This window comes from Chiroxiphia lanceolata, chromosome 3 (assembly GCF_009829145.1).
Source record: "Chiroxiphia lanceolata isolate bChiLan1 chromosome 3, bChiLan1.pri, whole genome shotgun sequence".
NCBI classification, from domain to species: Eukaryota; Metazoa; Chordata; class Aves; order Passeriformes; family Pipridae; genus Chiroxiphia; species Chiroxiphia lanceolata.
The window spans coordinates 99,835,729-99,852,233 of NC_045639.1; the positions used below are offsets into that span (position 1 = coordinate 99,835,729).

At 41.0% G+C, this 16,505-nt stretch overlaps 1 long non-coding RNA gene across 1 annotated transcript; it reads left to right on the forward strand.

Annotated features, from left to right (window-relative positions):
* The first annotated feature begins 5,555 nt into the window (after window positions 1-5,555).
* LOC116784779 lies at window positions 5,556-12,894 on the forward strand. The gene is made up of 3 exons (XR_004356240.1): window positions 5,556-5,669; window positions 8,890-9,030; window positions 12,702-12,894. It is a non-coding gene; the product is annotated as an uncharacterized LOC116784779 (long non-coding RNA).
* The last annotated feature ends 3,611 nt before the right edge of the window (window positions 12,895-16,505 follow it).

Genomic DNA, 16,505 nt, shown 5'->3' on the forward strand with positions numbered 1-16,505 from the left:
AGGGCTGTTGGGACGGCAGCCAAGGATCGCAACTGTTCGGGGCTGGGATGCTCGCAGATTTGTCCAGCATTCAGCTCTCCGGGGCTGCCCCCCCGGCGGAGCCCCCGAGCGATGCTCCGGGGCCGTGCGCCCTCTGCCGCCCCCCGCCCGCCCCGCCCGGCCGCGCACACACAGGCGCCTTCCTGCTCCTAGTATTTTTTCCCATCCCAGACCAGGCGAGTAACGGCACATCTGAGTTTTTCAGCTTGACATAAAATCAAGGCATCGGTGGAAGTTACAAGAGAAGAGTGCCACCCCACTCCCGCCTCTTCCACTGTTTTTTCCACTGTTCCCAAAACTATCAGGAGACATGCAATTTATTTGGTTTTGTCCCTGAAGAAAAAGCTGAGTTACCTGAAAAGAACTCACAGGACAAGACTGTCCTTTAAGAAAATCTATTTGCTCTCTTTTTCTCACACATATTATCCATGTAGGAATTTGCTTATGTAGGACATAAGAGTATATCTGAGTAACAGGCCAGTAAAAAATCACTCAGGTTTGTGGGGTTTTTTTTTTTTTTTTTTTTTGCTTAGGAAACTTTATTCACCCACAAAATTCCAGCAATGGAAAAATGAGTGAGAAGAGATTGTCAGAAGCAGTCCTATGTCCTTTGTGCCAGTCTGAAAGACAGATATGCCAGAGAAGATCCAGCCCACTGCAATTCCATCTATACTGGGATGTGAGTGCCTAAAATTAGTTCATGTTAAGAATAGAGATACAAGTTGCTTAGCTCTGCAGACACAAAATTCATAAGATTCTTCCTCATGACTGAGACTGACATACCCTTACTTGGTCACACAAGTTCAGGGGATATGGGTGCCTGTGTCTTACCTAAAACCCTGCTATATGTGAAATTCAGCTGAATGCATATCAAACATCTGACTCTGATCAGAATTAAAGAAAAAAAAAACACAAAAAAACCCCCAAAACCCCAAAAACCAACCAAACATAAAACAACCAAAATCAAGACCAAAACCACTAATTTGAACTCTGATTAAATTCGAAATTAAGGCCTGTGAATGTATTTGTTTGAAGTTACAGGATGTGTCTGACCTGCCATTGTGGTCAATAAAGGTGAAACAACGATCAGCTGTTTCTAGTACAGAAGACTTAGGGTGCATTTTGCTTGACTAAACACCAGTACCTAGTTTCATCGGGGGGCCTTAATGTTTTTTCTCATTCAGGATATGTCCATCTTATCTGCTGTTCTCATGTGGATATATTGAATAAGTCTCAACATCAATTGTCTTGGGAGGCACAAGTTCAGGCAGTCAAACTGAGTCCCCAGAGGCTGAACTTCTATGGAAGCTTCAACAACTGCAATGAAGACTCAGGCAGTCAGTGCAACCATAAGTAGACAGTGTTCCTATAGACTTTGATACTGGCATTCTCCTATATTTACGAAGAAGTTCAGGACAGTGACTACCTTCAATAGGCATAGAATCATTAATGTTGGAAGAGACCACTAAGATCGAGTCCAACCATTAAGCCAGCACCACTGTGGTCACCACTAAAATATATCCCCAAGTGCCATATCCATGTGTTTTTTAACACTTTAGGGACGATGATTCCATCACTTCCCTGGGGAGCCTGTTCAAATGTTTGCCTACCCTTTCAGTGAAGAAATTTTTCCTGATATCCAATCTAAACCTCCCCTGGCACAACTTGAGGCCATTTGCTCTTGTACTGGCACTTGTTACCTTAACTTTCATATGGAAGTCTAAATCTTGCTTTTGAGTCTTCATCTCTAGACAGGATCTGATATTACAGCGCAGACAGTATAGGAAAGATTCCTCACCACAGCGACAGTAATGACCTCGGTCCTGGATCAAGAGGATGAATCTTAAAGTGTTTTGTGTTGCTGCAAACTGCCTAAGATCCAATTGTTTGGGATCTTTCTAAACAGGGACACTGAGGAAAATCAATCCAAATACATTGAAGGTGTAAATTTAAAGTGTTAAAACTCACTCAGTGTAAGCGTAAAGACAATTTAATACTGAATAAGGGGATTCTCAAAGCTTAATGAGGTTTTGATAATCCACTTAAAGGAGTGAATCTTTCTTGAATTTTCCCTATAGACAAACCCCTAATCTTTTGTCATAAATTCACTATTGGTCTTCTTGTTTGCATAAGTTTTATAAAGCTCATGGAGTCAATGCACCAAATAATGTCCACTTACCTGCTGCTCAGCAACACTGTTACAGTTACAGTAGAGTTAGATGAAAACACTACTGATTTTTTTTGAGACAACTGCAGACTGCTGTCACATTTGAGTCTCTCCAAATTTTCCATGATTTGATAAAAAAAAAGTGATATATTTTATTTACATGTTTTTTTCCTCTGAGTTGCCAGCCCTTTCTAAATCCCTGACAATTCCTTAAGACTGAATATTGCCTCTCTCCACTTGTGATGCAGAATCAGGAGCTTAATCTCAGGCCAGTATAATAACAATGCAGGTTTAGTCTCATTAAATGCAGAAGCTGTTCCCATTCCCATTAGAGCTTGGTGTTTAGCACACGTATCAAGAAAACACAGGACAAGGAATCATTTGTTTCTTCCTCATGAGAGGTTTTGAACCCAATTTTCCCACTTGCTCAGAGCGCTCGACTCAGCAGGTTTTTTCCCCTTCAGAAATCAGGAGACACTCGGCGCTAAGTCTATCTGTGTTGAAATAACACATGCAGAGAAAAGGCGCTCTGTTTTGGGAAGCCGGGGGTTAATGGGGAATACGAATGCCTCGGTTAAACCCCACAAATCTGGAGGGTTTTTTGCCCGTGGGCAGAGCAGGGCCCATGTCCCGCCGTGCTGCCGCGGGGCCAGGAGAGGGAGCCGGCGGCCCCCTCAGCCCGCTCGGCCCCGCCCGCTCTGCGCCGCCCGCCTGGGGGGTCCCGGGGGGGGTCCCGGCGGTTCCCCCGCAAGGATGGGGAGCTCAGGAAGAGGGCAGGGGGCTTGCGGTTCCGACAGACGGTGTTGGCGGCGGAGATTCGGCTGCGGAGATGGCGGGCTGTCAGGACAGGATCCACCTGGACAGGGCAGCAGAGCCATCGTTGTCCGCAGGCTGGCCAAGCTGGTGTGTAGGGATTTACACTGGGAATTGCTGGGAGAGGAGGAGGGGAGCTGAAGAGAAGGAAGAGAAGGCCGACAGTGAAGTGCAGAGGTTGTGGATTGGCTTTGTATTCCATCCCTGGAGTTCACAACTAGGATGCATGGGGCTCTGAGCAACCTGGGTGGCATCCCTGCCCATGGCAGGGGTTTTGGAACTAGATAATCTTTAAGGCCCCTTCTAACGCAAACCCGTCTATGATTCTATGATTTTTAATCAAAGGGTGCAGGGTGATACGGACAGGGGACACCTTGGAAATAACAAAAGAGGGTGGAAGGGCCCTGCCTGCAGCACAGGCACATCCATGCTGACGGGGTGGCACGAGGGGGAAGATCTCATGCCCTTCCTAGGAAATCAGCACAGGAAAAGCTGTATCCCAAATGCCTACACCCAGCAGCACAGGGAGCAAGCAGGGCTGTGGTTTGGGTGCAACCACAAACAAGTGACAGGATGGCTCACATGAATAGAGTGCTGCAGTGGAGGCGTATCAGCTCTTAACAAGGACAGGGTGGGATGATGAGGAGGAAGAGTTGCCCTTTATGTGTGAGAGAAGCAGGAATGCACACAGCTCCACCTGGAGACAGGTGATGACTCTGCTGAGAACCTTTTTCAAACAACTGGAAGAAGCCTCAAGGTTGTCCTTGTGAGAGATGTTAACCACAGTGTTATCTGCTGACGGGACAATACAGTAGGTTCCTTGTAGTAGTGAGGAACACAAAGCTGGACATAGTACTCCAGGTGTGGCCTCAGCAAAGCTGAATAAAGGAGCAGGATCAACTCTCTCGACTTGCTGGCAAGACTTTCCCTAATGCAGCCCAGAACACCATTGCTGTGCTTTGCTGCAAGGGCACATTGCTGGATCACATTCAGTCTGGTGTCCACCAGGACCCCCAGGTCCTTCTCTGCAGAGAAACTTTCCATCTGGGTGGCCCACAGCACACACTGGTTCATGGGGTTGTTTTTCCTCAGGTGCAGGACTTCTTGTTGAACTTCAGGAGGTTTCTGTCAGCACATTTCTCCAGCTTGTTGGGGTCCCTCTGGACGGCAACACAACCCTCTGGTGTATCAGCAGATACTGCTGACTTGCTGAGGGCACACTCAATCTGCTGTATTTGACCCTCCTCTGGGGAGGGACTGGGTGATCTTAATAGGTGCCTTCCAAGTTCTGTGATACTGTGATTCTGTGACACTCAGCAGTTTTCATACCCCAAGTAAATTACCGCAGTGAATAAAAAAAGAGAGAAAAAAAGCACTAGTACGAGTGCAACACTGCGTGAGTACAATCAATATTCATCAAACAGAAAAAGCAAAAAATCAATAAGGTAAAAATTAAAGAGTAAAAGAAAAAGAAATCTTCTCTTTCAATAAACAGGCACAACTATCTCTACTGCCTCAGACCATGGAGTCTTTCTCATTCTCTGCATGCTTTCATCTAATGGATCCACATATACAGCAGGCAGAGTTAGAGCTGCAGGGAGAGTCATTTCATAGTTGTTAGGTGAGTTGTCTTCAAAATCTGGCATTGTTTCCATATGGTGACTTTTCCTTTATGCGTATAATATGCACCTAATATATATATGCAAATGAATATCTGTATATACACACATACACATAAATACATATATATGCATTCCCTCCTGAGAAGTGTAAATCTGTCCTCAGGGCTTAAAAATAAATATTAATAAATTGCTGTTGCTCTGTCTGAGAGAACAAATATTTAGAAAATCAGCAGGAAATAGATAAGGCAGATATTTTGGTGCTAGTATGTATTACATAGATGCTTCCATTGCAGATTTTTATTAAGACAAATAATGCTGATGAAGTTCTAGACTTGTCTTTTTCACAAGGTGAATTCTAGTTTTCCCTTGCATGTTTGTAAGGAGGTTAGACACGGAGAAGTTTCACACAGGAAAGGGGGGGGTAGCATGGAACTCCCTTTGTCCATAGCTCTGGTGCCCTTCCAGCTGCATCTAGGACCATGACAGGGTACAGAGATGGTGGGTGGTGTGGAGCTCCCTTCATCCACAGCTGTGGGAACTCTCTAGCCACCTGTAGGACCATGATGTGATACAGAATGAAGCTATGGATGTTTCCTTAAGCTTAGGTTCATGTCCTAGTACAAGTTGCAGTGCTCTTCAGCTGAGTGCTGGAGGAGGGAGAAGACTGGCATGTGCCATAATTTGGTTGTAGCTCTGTCTGGGTCTGTGGCAGTCAAAGACAGAAGTATCAACAAATGGAGAATCTACCTTCTGTCAGCATGGGAAGCCTCCCTGCCTGGAGCTTTACCAGCCTCACACCAGGACTGTCCATCCCATATTTCCCTGACAGCCACAAGGCATTCGTCCTGGGCCATCATGTCACCATCCCCACTATGACAGGGGCCCACCACCAGCATTGTTCCCACTGTGACATGGCCACTACACTGCTAGGGCTGGTGCCAGGAGCTCCTGTGGGGCCCAACCCTTGGCCACAGGGAAAGAGTGTGGAGCTGTCTCTGCCCGTGGTTGTGGGAAGCTTCCAGATTGCTGTAAGACCAGGATGGGGTGCCTGTCTGTCCTGTAGAGCCTGGTAGCTCTCTGGCTGAGTGGCAGAGGAGGGAGAATACAGGAGCATGTTGTAGTCTGGTCACATCCCTGTCTAGATATCCCATCTGCAATACACAGGAGAAGCAAAGGAGGAGCAGCCTTCCTCCACTGCCACAGGCAGACCTTGGTTTCCTACCCTCCCCACTCCTCCCTGCCTTCTTCTCTCAGCCCTTGTTCACCTGTGTTCTCCATGGCCATAGTGGGTCGGTGCAGGTACCAATCCAGGCACCACCAACATTTTGCTCCCTGTGACATGGCCATGACAGCACCTGGGCTGGAGCCCAGATTTGGTGCTCTGTCACCGTGACATAGCTGTTATCTTCCTCCATTTCTTGCAAAAAGAAACAAATGAAAATAATAATAACCAAACAAAAATGACTGGTAATGATGGGGAGGGAAATTAAATAGCTGTAAGAGAAGTTAAAAGAATTGCAGCTCAGCAACGTTTAATGTGAATGAAAAGCTACAGGTCGTACCCACTACAAAATTTTAAAATTCTTCATTTGAGATGTATGAAAATGAATGTTAATTCTGGAAGAAATAGGTTTGTTGTCACACCTTTGGAATTAAACATGTCCAGTGCCAAATCCTGAACCCATGAGCAGCTGGGAGACTTGTGTCTTTCTTTCTTTCAAATGAACTGAAGATTCTTCTGGGAACTGTCCTGTGCCACACAGTTGGGTTAGCCACTAGAACAAAATCTGTAAATTAGCTTCTATATGCTTCCACTGCAGACCATTACACCCTCTGTAACTGGCAGACCAGAGGCAGTGGGCACAAACTGAAACACAGAAGCCTCTGCCTGAACCTAAGAAAACATGTCATTACTGTGAGGGATCCAGCACTGGCACAGGTTGCCCAGGGGGCCTTATGGAGTCTCCATCCTCCATAAGGATGGAGTCTCCATCCTGCCATCTAGACACAGTTGAGGGCTATTATCTTCAGGTGGTCCTGCTTGAGCAGGAGGGTTGGACCAGATGCCCTCCAGGAGTCCTTTCCAACCTGTGATTCTATGATATGTCGATTGTAGATTTAAGCAACCAGAAACTTTCCATTATGCACCCCTATTTAATTTCCTCACGTGTTTAACAGTTTACACTAAAAATTTCCATGCTTTACCTTAAGATGGAAAATGTTTTCTAAAGTATTTCAGTTATTTGTGAACTCACTTATGCAAACATTTAACTGAAGTGCACTGGCTTTTTATGAGAGGGGGAAGATGGAGGAAGTAGTGTTAGGAAAATTTTAGCAGTCATCAGCTTCCATGTTGTACTCTCTTCCGAGGCTATGACAGCAACATTAGCACCCAATATTAGTTGGGTGTCAAATTAAGTCTGTTGTGGTTTAGGAATGATATTCTCCAATTTAGTAGTCTCGCTAAAACTATGCTGCCGCTTGCTCCCCCCTTCCCCTTCACCTTCCCCATCCAGCGGGATGAAGTTGAGAATTGGAGGCACAAAATGTGAAAATCAGGGTTGAGATAAGAACAATTTACTGGAAACAGCAATGAGATAAGAAAATAAACAGTAGCAGTAACAATATTAATAACAAAAGGTATGACACAGGGAAACGGCTCTTTCCCACCGTGCTTTCTCCCCACGGTAAGGAACGCCCTTCTTCTCAGAAGAGGGAGTACCTTTCTCCAATCCCTGGCAATGATGAGGTGGTATGGAAGAACATTAGTGGCCATGCCCCTCAGCTACACCTCTTCTCGGCTATCGCCAAAACTTAACCCTGTCCTTGGCCAAAACCAGGACACTGTTATCCCAGAGGTGCTACCACCATTGCTGAGGGGCTCAGCCTTGGCCAGTGGTGGGTCTGCCTTGGAGCCAGGTGGCATCGGCTCTGTTGAACACAGGGGAAGTTTCTGAGCAGCTTCTCACAGAAGCCACCCTTGTAGCCCCCCTCACCTACCAAAACCTTGTGATGCAAACCCAATAAAAATAAAAATGAACATAAAAATCCCTAACTTTTTTTAAATAAGTATTGTTTTGATATTCAGGAAAAAAAAATAGATGAAAATTAGCTAAAAAAAGTGTTAATTCTGCTGCAGTATTAATCATTACCACAACATATTCTGTCAAAGATAACAGAATTATGCTCCTACAGTTTCACAGGTGGTAGGTGAAGTTATCTTCTGATCTCAGGTGATACCAAAAGGAAGCATTTGGCCTTATTGTAGAGAACTGTCTCAGGATCTGGATGTTCCAGACAGTTTATGTAAATTTCCAGTGTATGAAAGTCAGAAGCTTAGGCAAGGTGAATATTTCCTCAACAGAATCTATTTTCTTTTTACTCATTGGTATGCTCTGTTACAACACCAAAGACTCACAGTGCCAGTTCTCTTACATTTCTTATGCAGTAAATAGCTTGGTACAGTGTTGCAGTAAAATGAGATGCTGTAGCTAAGTGGTTAAGAAAATGTGCAATGTATTCAGTAATGTCAGCCAGTGCCCTTGCTCTCTATAAGTTCTTTTTATGAGTGTTTGCTTCCTTTTCCTTAACTAAACCAGCTAGCAAAAGCTTTCTTCTTCGTTTCAGCTGGGGAATCAAAGAGGACTGAATTTTTTGTTAGTCACATTGTTCTTTTATCTGCCAGTGGCTACTGAAATTGGAAATACTATGCATCATAACACAGCAGGCTATATAGCCTGAGGTGAACATACAGCCACCACTGTGTGTCTGTGTATTGATTTTATTTCCATGCTCTCTTGAAGAGCTGACCTTCTATCTGTCAGCTGCCAGGGACCTTGGGTGATAATGACTTGAACTTTGTGGGTTTCTTATTAAAAGCTTGTGACACTCAGAATGTCCTTTTGCATTTAATTGATATTTTGTCAAATTTCTTCCATCAAATATTGCTGATTTGTCTTACTGAATTGGCTACTGATGCAATAACACCGCTACAAATACAAAACCAAAATGTGTAGTGGTATCTTCAGTACTGTGTGTGTGTTGAGAGATCTGATATCTTGTAGCATGCATCATAGGTATCAGTGAAAGTCTCTTTGATCTGTCTATAGTAATAAATAAAACAAGACCAGAGACCACTGTCATAGTCCTACCGCCCAAGGATCTTAGGGGTATGTTCTGACTCCTGTAACTTGTCTGGGCTTTTTAAAAGAACCCTATTTTTATATTTGATTTCTTTTTTACTTGTAGGGTGTGAAAGGACGTGAAGACTGTTATCTACCAGGGTGATGTTTTTATAACATGAAGCTGTGGGAATGTGTTGCATGAAGTGTCTTGTGGCAAGAGGAGTGTTTGAGGGTGCAGTGTTGACTGCTGCAAAGTTAAGAGAGTGTAGGTTGGGGGATACCCAAACCACTGCATTCTTCTCCACATGGCCTTTTGGGAATGGTCTTGGCACAAGTTATCCCCTGAACTGTGCCCAGTCATTGTCTCAGAGAACTGTAACTGGGACAGGCGAAAACTCTGCCAGGGAATATGCTACCAATTATGCGCTGCAGAAGACTAGCAGTCCCAGTCAGTGCTCAAAGTCACTGCCTGGCACTTTTTCATTTAGGTAGCATAGATGTGTTCTGTGTTTTAAAGAATGTCTTTCTGAAATATTATGGGACTAGGTTATAAAAAAAATTCTCTTGCATCTAACTTTTCCCAGTCTCCACAGATTATGTATGAAGCTTTCTAATTTCTGTATTGTTTCCTACAGTGCACAATTGTGTCAGCATGTCACTTCAGCTCAAACCAGTAGTGTACTTGCTCTTTGCTAATGGCTATTATTATTTTGGCCCTTTTTCCCTTGAACAATTCAACTGTCCTTGCTGTTTGGAGGCATTTCTCCAGATCTGTCTCCCTCAAGGATGCCTCCTGCAAACTGGACTCTTTTGTCCCAGAGACAATCTTAAGTTCAGTTATGGAATATTTAATGTCTATACAGTTACACATATTGTTTTCAGTTCTGAATATGTGTTCAGTCTTTATTCAGATTTGCAAATTTCTGGATAATATGAAAGAAAACAACAAAGCAAAGCAAAATATCCTAGTAGTTCTCACTTCTGTAGTTGTGGTATAACTTTTTGTAATACAAATGCGAGGTAAATAGACCTCAGACTTCTTTTATTGTAAATGTTTTCATAAGAGAGCTGTGATAGAAAGGTATTAGGTTTACTATAACTAGCAAAAACAATTTCCATTTAATAATTCTAGTTATGAGATACAAAAATCTGAACATATTTTGCAAGAAATGAAGAATCAATAATAGTTGTTTCAACCAAAATAGTGCAATAGTGCCTTTATCTACTGATTAAAAAATGATGCAGATTTAAGTAAATATAGTTTACCGCCTTTATACACAAATATATACATACATAATTAAGTAAAGTATTGGAATACTTCCACTGTAAGTACACATTTAAAAAAAAGTGTGGAAAATATTTACAAGGGATGATTTCTCTGAAGGTGAAATATAGTAGTTACTGATGATATGACCTCTCTTTTAAAATTAGTAATATGAATTTAGAAGAACATACGTATAAGATTAGGTTTATAGCATTGAATTTTATATGTTCTGCATTTATATGTCTACTCCATAAATGATGATAATTTTTCCCATATTTTTCCATGAAATAGTGCTGTTACATCAATAAAAGGTGAAAATTTGTGGGTATCTGCATAGGTAGTAAGAATGAGATCCAGAGGCCAGACCTTGTAAATAACAATGCTGTGACCTAAGGCAGCAAGTTGATTCAGTAAGCAATTGATTAGTTGATATTTCTGTAGTCTCATTCTGTCTGGAGTTACCAAAAATCTTGCTCAGCTGCTCCATGCTTCAGGCATTACTTATAACAGGAATGTCATTCTCATATCTCTTATCTTACTACAGGTAGAATAGTTAAAAAAATTAGTTCAATTTCAATTTTTTTTCCTATTGCTTGCTGCTATTTTGCTTTTCTGATTTTGCTGTCTGAGTTGGGGTTTTGCTTGTCTATACAAAAAGAAGAGAAAACTCATTGTTTTGCTTAAAACTGCAAGAAGCTTTCTGGCACTTTTTACTTGCTTTCCTATTAAAGGGCCCTGGGGAACCTCTAAGGCTAATTTTTGACCATAACAACAAAAATTCTGCTTTTTGCTGTAATAAAGCATGAGATTATCTTAGAAACTCATGACTCTGGGGATTTAGTCTTTAAGACTAAGCACTGACTATTACTAGAACTCAAGATAAAACTAATTCAGCTGATTTAGAATTAGCCCTGCCCTTCTAGAGCTGCAGAATAAGACCAGTAAGCTGAATGGTTGTTGCATATATGGTTTTGCATATATAGAATTATTTACTTTATCTTTTGAAATGTCTTAATTGTCACGAAAGAAACTGCAATTAGTATTTCAGAAAACTTCACGGATAAACCCCCTTGCTTGCCTCCCCACAGTAATTGTGGTTTCCTTGTCCTGTATGGTCTGTTTATGTTTCACTGACTCACTCCAAGCCTGTCCTTACATATCAGGCTTTTCTGCTTCAGCATGTTCCAGGATTCTGCACACTGGAGAGGCTGAGCCTGAGAAACAGCTAAATGTACATCCTTCTGATGTCAATGTAAACGGGAGGGGACTTGCCTTGTTTACTCCTAACAAGTCTTGACAGTGGCCCCTCACAAAAAGACAAGGTTTTCTTAGTAAATGTGTTCGTGAAAAACTTGTTTTGATTGACAACAGTGACAATACCCCTGAGGGATATCATACTGTAATGGAGCTCTTGCCTTCTTTTCACACAGAGCAGGAGTAATGTGTGCTGGGGCACCTTGTGGATGCTTCTTTCTTTCCCAATAACTTTTTTGTTTTGGTTTGGTTTGGGGTTTTTTTCTGTTCCTCTGAGTTTCTAGAAAGCATAAAGGCTGTTAAAACCCACTTTGGAGAGATTCCTGTGAGATACTAGAAAAAGTGTATTGAGATAGTCCTATCACCTGCACATTTGTCTTTTTCTCCTTTAATTAGAACAAAATTCCTACTTGCAGGTTTATCTTTTGCAATATACATTAGTCAGTTGCTTATTCTTGCAGTCTATTGTATCAATATATCATCATCAAAGGTGACAGCTGTGTGGATCTGTCACAATAAATATAGTAATAATTTTATTATTGTCTCTGTTGTTAACTGTGTTCAGGGCAGGGCTGCAACATCTCTACTTCTGAAAAAAGTCAAACATGAAATGCCATATGACTAAAAAAAACACTGCATACAGGGTATATATATGGATACAGTACATATATATGCTGCACAGACGTGTATTTATAGTAACATGCTGTAATTACGGTGAAAGTTCTGTCAGCATTTCCAGTGTAAACATCATTTTCAGGATTTATTATACAGATATAGGATTAGATCCCAAATAGAATTTGGCAATTGAGGCCTCATCCTGGGTAGCAAATTCTCCTACAGATTTCTTTTTTAAAGAATTGCTTCATAATGTATACAAACACAAACAGAAACAGATGTTTGCAAAGTTTTTATTTGTGCTGCTGTGATTAAAAACTAGCACAGGTTTAAGAAGAAGTCTGCTTCAGAGAAGTACCTAAGGTAAAAAAACACAAGGAGAAAAAAAAAAAAAAGCAATAACTCATCTTAGCCAGCATAAATCTGCTTTTTTTTCTTTCGGTGTTTCAGGGTTTGAGTTTTCTTTTGATAGTGAGGAAATATTATGTCTACTGTTCTTTTCTTTGGTTGTTCCAGGCTTCCAGGGGACAGAGAACTGCAAGCTGACTGATATCCTCACCAAGCACGCCTTGGTGATGTTGTAATTGTATGTAAGATCTGGTTTCATGAATCTCAACACTTTGCAGACGTTGTAGGGAATATGGAGCTTGTATTTATATGATCAGATTCTGTTTTATTCTGGTGTTCTTATAGCTAATAGGAAGACCCTTATTTCAGGTGGACATAGCCTGTGAAAGAGTTTTGCCCGCTAGAACTCTTATCTGGTGAAATTTAGGTGATGATTTTTCTTCCTGTTTTGACAGTTGCTGCACTTCCTCAGAGCAAGTGGAAAAAGTATAGAGAACAGCTTTCTGAGTACTAGCTATGCCACGGTGGGACAGTTCAGCCTTGCTTTCCACTGAGATGAGCTAGCTGAGACCTGCTCTGGTTACAGGGCAGATGAGCTCCATAGTGTCTCCTTCAATCTTGATTCTGCAGGGGTGTAAACCCAAGGACCTTTTGGTGGACAACCAGTTCTTCATGGTTTTCTGTATGTTCTGAGAGAAATGAAGATTGAAGGTACTTAGAAAGAATTCTTTGAACCCATTGCTTGGTTCAACATGAAGTGTTGTGTACATGTTTAGAGAGGAAGGAAATATCCAGTTGCTCTCAGGCTTTTCAGATATGGCTTGTCAGGTCAAGCAGAACCAGAAGCCCTTGATATCATGCAGCATACAGAGAACTTGTCCTGCTGCAGAGCCACCAGGGGAACTTACCCAAGCCATAGCTTTAGAGACAGACTAAAACATTGTATGGTCACAACAGCAAGTCCAAATAAACAAGTAGTGTTTCCTTCCACCCTTCCATCTTCTAGGCTGGTGTTACAGCAAACATCCCTTCGGTTCTTTCTATCCTCCTCACAGAGACCCTACTGACTCTTGCTACCCCTTTTTTTGCTCCAGGACAAGGTTGTAGGGCTATTTGCCGATGGTTTTATTCTCACTCATTTTTTTCACTTTTAAGTAGCCAGTTTTTTAGGTAGATAGTTGTTTTTTTGTGATTATTTACTAGATTAAAAATGCATAAATAATTAATTGCCATTAAGTTCTAGATACACAAAATTATCCATCTCATCTAAAAACAGTATGGGGGAAATTTCACCTCAAATAAAAGCAGGTGACTGAAGATTTTTTAAAAAAGAACGACACAGACCTGTTACAATGGGTCCAGAGGAGAGCTACTATATTGACTAGAGGTCTGGAACACCTCTATTATGCAGAAAGGCTGATGGGGTTGGACTTGTTCAGACTGGAGAAGAGAAGGCTCCAGGGAGACCTTATTGTAGCCTTTCAGTATGTAAAGGGTGCTTATGAGAAAGATGAAGAAGGACTTCTTACCATGACTTGTAGTGACAGGACAAGGGACAATGATTATAAATTGTAAGAGGGTATGTTTAGATTGGACATAAGAAAGAAAATCTTTAATGTGAGGGTGGTGAGACACTGTAACAGGTTTCCCAGAGAAGCTGTGGATGCCTCATCCCTGAAAATGTTCAAGGCCAGGTTTGATGAAGCCCTGAGTAACTTGATTTAGAGGAAGGTGTTCCTGCCCATGGCAGGGAGTTGGACTAGATGTTGTTCAAATGTCCCTTGCAGCTCAAACTATTCTATGATTCCAAAATGAAGAAAACCACAATTTTCATTATGAAATGCTGAAAATGAAAGATTCTGCTAATTGAATCTCTCAGTGAAAAAAAAATAATTAATAGATACTGAAGAACCATATCAAGTTCCTCAAATACTTTTGTTACAGCGAGAAAAGGTTACACCTAAACATTCTTATTAAATAAATGACATTATGCAGAGTTGAAGTTTGAACCCAATAAGCTTTAAGCAATTTTATTCTCAGTGTGGATAAAAAAGTCTAAAAAGTAAAAAGGCAACAGAAACATGTCAGAAAAGATAATGGAAAGCTACAAGTGGGTATTTTTAGGTTGATCTAAAAGTATTGTCAAGATTTCTGTCCTCTTTGCATACAATTATCTCTACAGAGAGAAGCATATCAGAGAGATCATACTTTAAACTGGAATTTTATGTAAACAAGGGCCTTTGAGACTGGCATGTTATTTTTGCTTTCTGTACTGATGACAACTGATGGTTTACCAAATGATAAACCAGTAATCCAACAGGAACCAGGGTTTTGTGAAATGTCTATCTGATGAATACTTGAAACACTAGAGGACAATATGAAAACCTTCTTTACCATAAATATATATATACACACACAAATAAAAAAAATCTCTCAAATCAGCCTTCTTATTACCATGTTATGTGTAAATATAATAATATATAGACTATATTGAGGTTCAAAATGTAGATTTTATAGAGAGTTTCCTCATACCTGAACCATCAATTTGTCAGCCATGGTATGTGAACCAACTCCTTTCTATCTATACTAAGGTGCAGCAAGCCTTCAGTTTGGAAAAATTAAGGTAAATAAAGGTCATCAAATCTCTTTATCTGATTGTAGCCAAGAAAATTGCTGAAAGCAAGCAAGTATGCTGCAGGCATATTGGTGATTTTTCACAATGCCATTGCGTAGAACCTTCAAATTCAGTGCAGTCATAGATCATGGACCTCGCTGCACGCACACGCACACACATAAAAAAAAAGAAAAATCCGGATTTCAATAAGACTATTCCCTCATAGGACAGTCAGTGCTTGAGGATTTGGTTTTGTTTGCAATTTCATCTTTTTGGTCTTTCAGTATCTCCTAATTTGTAACCTCCCCCTGGTCTTGCTTCATTTTTATACATGTATTATTATTATTCTATTTATCTATACTTAAGCAGTATAAAGACTACCACAGAAAAGCTCTAGGTGCACATAAAATTAATTAGATTTACAATTCCAAATGATGGCCAGCAAACAGCATAGCAATAATCCCATAGAGAGAACAAATTAACTCAGCTAGCCAATAAATCAGAACAAGAGAGCTGTGTTTTCTTTTTCACCTCCAAGAAATAAAATCTGAACTTGTCCAAATGCTTTACCAAATAAATGACTCTACAAGGATGCTCAGAAGGTCATGACATTTGACTGGGTGGTTTGTTTGGGTTTTTTTCCATAAAGGAAATAATTAAACACATCTCTAGTTTTTGTGTATGGGATGTGTCTCAGTAGGTATGACCTTGTCAGCTATTAAGACTGAAATTTCTCTGATGTCACTACTTCTATTTATCATGTTCCAGCCAAGAAAATAGCCATCTATTTATTCATTGGTTGAATCATTATTAATAATTACGGTTGTGCTAATGGTGCCTGTTACCCTCTGCAAGACAATGGGTGATAAGTGCATATTGCATCTGGGAATGGGTGATCAAAAGCTACTGTTCTGTGTCAAAGCATAGGGCAAAAAAATTCTTTCTCACTGTCTAATAATAATGTCTTGTCATAGTCCCAGATAACCTTTTGGGTGAAGGGACCATCATATGCTTTATTCACCTAAGAAACAGGGCCCTGATCTGGTTAACGCTTATATCCCAAATTTACCCCATCTTGTTTTAGTGTCTAAGTATCCTGCATCTCTTAAAAGCATAATGTCCTTCTGACAGGGTGTCCCTCCCATTTCATATTGCAGAGTAGATAGGGAGGCACAGATATCTGCAGAATGTAATTCAGACTTAATATGTGTCCAAATACCAGCATTTTGGTCAATTACTATTTTGCACTAGGTGTTGGGAGTTAGAGAGAGGAGTCTTGGTTTCCTTCAATGTTACTACAAATGAGAAAAAGTGTAATATGGGCCATGGAAAGTGATGTAATGAACTTATCATTTGTAAGTGGTTTAAGACCTAATGGAATTACCACCGTGTCTTCCTATAATTTCTAAAACGAACATTTGAAAATAAAGAATTGACATTAAAGGCAAACGTACCTCTTCACTGACCCCAGGCCTTCCTTTTTAATTCAAAACAATTGTAGCAAATTTGAGAGACAAAATTTGCCAAGGTTAATAACAAAAAGTGAAAGCCAACACTGATGAACTCTCTTTCTGCCTGCATGGATGGACTGCTATCCAACCGCATCTTGAATGCGATTAAAAACATAATTTGACTTTGAAATCCA